The 5,537-nt window shown below is 47.2% G+C and overlaps 1 long non-coding RNA gene across 1 annotated transcript; it reads right to left on the bottom strand.

Moving 5' to 3' along the window:
• Positions 1–3,900: 3,900 nt before the first annotated feature.
• LOC137156232 (uncharacterized) lies at positions 3,901–5,450 on the bottom strand. Its single transcript, XR_010920707.1, has 3 exons — positions 5,336–5,450; positions 4,914–5,044; positions 3,901–4,180 (listed from the first exon to the last, which is right to left on the bottom strand). It is a non-coding gene; the product is annotated as an uncharacterized lncRNA (long non-coding RNA).
• Between the last annotated feature and the right edge of the window lie 87 nt (positions 5,451–5,537).

Below are 5,537 nucleotides of genomic sequence, written 5' to 3'. Positions count from 1 at the left end.
TGTCTTGGCTATTATTTAAATCTTGCATATCCTTGCAAGTGCTTGCTCTAAAATTAAAAGATCAAAATATTAAGTTATGCATGTGAATTATAGACAAAGGGGAAAATAAAGCTATGCATCTGATATTACTTCTACCTGTGTCGCAATGAATTTTATGTTTGCTGCAGCCCAATTTATTTAACATGTAGACCCATTTCTTATATTGTGTGGGATTCAACTTTGCTGAAATCCTACACTAAATACACACAAGTAATTCTCTTAACAAGAAAAAATCACAGATGTTTGGTCATCAGACACTTCTCATAAATTGATATAACTGAATACTTTCAATATCAGAATGTCATGGTAAAGAATCTTCCCTGATTTATGTCTAACAATATTTTGGTCTAATATTTTTCACATTTGAAGCTAACTTTTCTGTTAACTGTGTCATCTTAGTCTACTTCACAATGCATGTAGAAATCCCATAGTATTGGAAAAATAGATTTTGTTTTTAAATTAAACAAAAGCATTTTAATCTCAAACCATATTTTTCCCCCTTAGGATGCTAAATCACTGTCAAAAATGCATGTTTAGCTTATTGTTTTGAATTTTCTGCATTAAGCAAAACTGGTTTGAATGGGAAATTTGCCACCACAGGAACCAAAATCTTTGAGTGCAAGCTAACTCCAGTGCTTTCTCTTACACCAAGGAAAAATGCCATTCACTGTAGCAAACATCTAACTGGAATGTGTAGAAGAACAGCATGCATGCTAGAAGCTCTTTTTCTACCACTGGAATTTTTTTATTCATGAAAAACTGTTCAAATCTCCTTGACTCACCATTGTCCAGAATATGAAACAGCAGCACAAAATGGGCACTTGTGAAATGTCATTTCTTCTAACGCATACAATTGACTTTTGAGAGGAACACTTAGTGGAGAAGCACTGAAGTTTTTTCATTACACTGTTTCAAAGAATGTCCCTTTTGTAGACTGCAGAACATACCATCTTTGAAGTGGTCAATAAAAAATAACTTTTATAGTAAAAATAAATGAGCAATTCCAATCTATTTGAAATGGGATATTAGTGCTAGGGATGCTAAACTATATTCACCATTAATTTGTTTTGTATAATATCACTAGGTGGTGGCAAAAGCTTCTGAGTAACAGAATCTTTCCCAGAGTTTTTTTCATTTGTTTCTTACATTTTTGTTAGTAATATGCTTGTTCCAGAACAAATGTTTTAAATAGTCCTTAATGTCTTATGCTGAACTGTTTGAAGCTTGACTTGCATGTCAGTTAAAGGTAATGAATTATTCTTTCTTTTACTTTACTAAAACATCAAGGCTAGTTTGAAAATGTTTATTTAAATTGGTAATATTTGAGTATACACTGTACGAAAAGGAATTGCTTCCCATCATAATGCAAGATCTTAGGGATGAGCAATAGAAATCAAATTAACTGACAAGGATGAACAGACTGCAGCACTACATTTTACTCTATAGGATTCTTTGAAGATAAGTGTCTTGAAGACACTCTTCGTAGAAGTTTTCTCAGTGGTATTTTTAGCTGAAGTTCAGTCCGAGTCAGCTATCACCGTTTTAAGTATTCTAGATTGTCTGTCTAAGAAATATCATACCTACTAAACTAAGTCTGATACTATGATTCTTCTTTGCGTGCTTGCTCATGTCCATTCCTATAGAAGGTGTGTGTGCGTGCCACATGCACCAGTGATGGACAACTTTTTTCCCCTCAGTAGTACCCGTAGGAGTTGACTCTAGCGCCCCCTGCAGCGGCACACATATGCGCTTGCATATAGGCGCCATCGGTTCCCCCTTCCTCTCAGTCCCTTCTTGCGGCCACTGATGGTGCTGGAATGTCTCTTGCCTTTGTAAGTTCCCTTGCCACACCTAGTGTGTTTTTCATTGTTCTAGTTATTAAATAGTTAATTGGTTCCAGTTGTTAGAAGCCCAGGGTTGGAGCATGCCCTGTTCCCCAGGATTTAAACCCTGCGCTTTGTGTTAGAAGCCAGTGCTGAGGAGTGACCCGCATCAAAGTTGCTTAAAGTGTCTGGGAGAAGCGCACGTCAGTGACAAGTGCAAAATCTGTAAAAGTTTTCACCCTCGGACTAAGAAAGAATGAGATATCCGTCTTAAGGTCATCCTGATGGACTCAGCAGTTAGACCGGTGTCGGAGCCCGGTAGATCTGACTCAGTACCAAGCATGATGGCCTCTGTATGCAGTGCTGCACTGGCACCCTCTGCCTCCTCTCTGCACTGATCGCCATCTCTGGTACCGAAGAAGAGACAGAAGAAGACTCGCATGGAGCAGGGACAAATCCCCTGCAGAAAAAGCAAAAGGGGACCAGGCGAGACCTGGGTCAGGCTGCCAATCCTCCCCACCTCAGAGGGATCTTGACCTTGGCACCGGGCCCTCCACTGGTTCCGGGTAGCAGTAGAGGCCCTCACCGCCTGGTGGTGCCATCAACCCCGGAGGCTTACCAGGCTATGAAAGACCACCTGGCATTGCCCATGCCACCGGCATGGAGGGATACTAGGCCACTCCAAGATTCTGCACCAGCACCAACAGGCAACATATCAAGGGACAGATCTGCCTGATGGTCCCCTTCTTCGAGGCATTGTTCACCGGTGCGCAGGCAGTCCCTGAAGTCAAGACCATGCTCTCGGGGTCAGGACAGCGTTAGACCAGGCTCCCGCTGTCGGTCTCCTGAGGGCTGGCACAGGGTGGAACACCACCATGGACCCCCGGAGTGGTGATGCAGGTTGCCGACCTTGCGGCATGTCTCCCTGGCTCCACGGCCCCGCTTGCTTAGTCCATACAGGAAGCCAAAGAACAAAGAGCAGGACCTGGCACGCCCACCGTTAGGGCTCCTCACAATACTGTCTGGTGCTGGAGCAGCACGCCCCTCATGACACCGTGCGATATTCAGACTCGGCACCATCACGGCCATTGGGTAGCTGCACATCCTTGGACAGCGAGGAGGATACTCATGTCAGGCAGACCGTGGTACCGATGCCCAGCTTCCCTACAGCACTGCCAATGGGAGCGTGGCCACAGTCAGTGGCCTGGACTGTGGCCCTACTGGTGGGGGTTTCCACTCAAGGATTCTGCAGCCCAGTTCTGGGAGAGGAACTTCGGTGCCGCAGTTCTTCATCCCTCAAGGTTCGGTGTTGCATTTGGACTCAGAATCCGACTGAGGGCTCACGCACCTCGACCCTGGGGGAATCTACTCCTCCCAGAGCAGAGGCACCTCCCCCACCTCAGTTACTGGCCTCCTCATTGTTGCTGCCAGATGAGGCAGTTGCGGACCCTTCATCAGCAGTACCATTGGACGATTTCAGGGCTCACCAGGACTTGCTCAAAAGGATGGCCTCCAACCTGGACCTGAAGATAGAGGAGTTGAATGAGCCAGTGGACGAGCTCTTTGGGACACTGGCCTCAGCAACTCCCAGCAGAGTGGCCCTACTATGTAGGGGTGGTTAAGCTAGCTAAAGCATTATGGCAAACCCCGACCTACCTTCCCCCCATGTCAAAAAGTGCAGAGAAAAATTACTATGTTCCGGTAAAGGGGATCGAATACCCCTATACCCACCCATACCCACGCCAGCTTCCCTGGTGGTCACCGCCCCTAACGAGAGGGACAGGCAGGGGAAGGTGAGCTCGACCCCTAAGAACAAAGATGTGAAAAGACTGGACCTCTTTGGTCAAAAAATTTATTCAACGGCTAGCTTACAGCTACGGATAGCAAATCAACAGGTGCTGCTCGGAAGATATTACTTGAATATCTGGCAGTCACTAGACAAATTTGCAGACTCTTTGACTCCCACCTCCAAACAGGAGTTCGAGGCCGTCCTAGAAGAGGGGAGAGCAGTAGCCAGGTCATCCCTGCAGGTGGCTTCTGATGCGGCGGACTTGGCAGCTAGGTCAATGGCGTCAGCTGTGTCGATGAGACAAGCGTCATGGCTGCAGTCCTCGGGTCTCCCATCAGAGGTTCAGCAGTTGATACAGGACTTCCCTTTTGATGGCACAGCCATCTTTGCTGAGCAGATGGACGCCAGACTGCATGGCATGAAGGACTTGAGGGCAACACTAAAATCCCTCGGACTGTATGCTGTCTTCCTCCAGGAAGCACTTCAAGCCCTTGCATCAGCAATAGTCTGGGGAATGCTCCTGCAAGGACTTGTATAAGAGGAAGGGTAAGAGATATAAGAGACACCAGGTCCATTCGTTGTCAGCTGGTCCACAGCTGGGCTCTAGCCACCATAATCAGGGCAGAAGATGGGCCTTTTGAAGGTGTGCCCAAGAGCGACCTACCCATTTTACCTGTGGATCCAACTCCCCTTATTTTTTTCTTTGTTTGGCCCACTTCTTCCTAGCCTGGGCCACCATTACGTCAGACCATTGGGTGCTCAGTATGGTGGTGCTTGGCTATACCTTCCAGTTTGCCTCACTTCCCCCCCTCCTGTGTGTCCTCCCTGTCCCTCTTCAGGAACCCCTCACATGAGCAACTTCTCAAGCAGGAGGTGCGAGCCCTCATGTAGGTGTGGGGGCAGTAGAGGAGGTTCCCCAGGACCTACAGGGTTGAGGATTTTACTCCCGTTATTTCCTGATTCCAAAGGCAAAAGAAGGGCTGAGGCCTATCCTGGACTTAAGATGCCTCAACAAATACCTCAAAAAGTTAAAGTTGCATATGGTTTTCTTAGCCACCATCATTCCCTCTCCGGATCCTGGCGACTGGTACGCTGCTCTCGACTTAAAGGATGCTTACTTTCACATCACAATCTTCCCTAGCCACAGGAGATTCCTACAGTTTACAGTAGGGGACTGCCATTACCAGTTTGCAGTGCTCCCCTTTGGTCTTTTAACCGCACCAAGAGTCTTTACCAAGTGCATGTCAGTAGTGACGGCATACCTCTGAAAGAGAGGTGTGCAAGTGTTCCCGTACTTGGACAATTGGCTCATCAGGGGCAGGTCAAATTCCTGGGTCCAGGCCAGCATCACGATAACCCAGAAGTCTGCCTCCTAATAAATCGACATTAGTACCTGTACAGAGGATAGAGTTCATCAGGGCAATGCTGTACTCGTCCAAAGTCAGAACATTCCTTCCAAGAGGAAAGGTTTGTGGCTGATGGACATTATAACTCGTGTTTCGTTCCACCCCCTCACAACAGCAAGGGTCTGCCTCAGCCTCCTAGGCCACGTGGTGGCTTGCACCTGTGTGGTCCCCTGTGCCAGACTGCACCTCAGACCCCTCCAGATGTGGGTGGAGTTGGGGTGTTCTCCTGTCAGGCACCACCTGGACAGGGTACTTACGGTTCCAGCAGATATACTTACCTCCTTGGTGTGGTGGATGGATCCGTGTTGGGCGCTTTTGGGAATGCCTTTCAAGACGTCCCAGCCATCAGTAATGCTGATTTCCGATGCTTTGGACGGGATGGGGAGCTCAGTTGGGTTCCTTAAGGACCCAGGGCATGTGGACCTTTGAGGAACTACAGCTACATATCAATATCAGAGCGCTCAGGGCAATTCATCTAGC

Source organism: Emydura macquarii, unplaced genomic scaffold (genome assembly GCF_026122565.2).
Source record: "Emydura macquarii macquarii isolate MOO-44397 ecotype Brisbane River unplaced genomic scaffold, CSIRO-AGI_Emac_v2 contig_1390, whole genome shotgun sequence".
Taxonomy (NCBI): Eukaryota; Metazoa; Chordata; order Testudines; family Chelidae; genus Emydura; species Emydura macquarii.
This window is presented reverse-complemented; position numbering and strand designations above follow the sequence as displayed.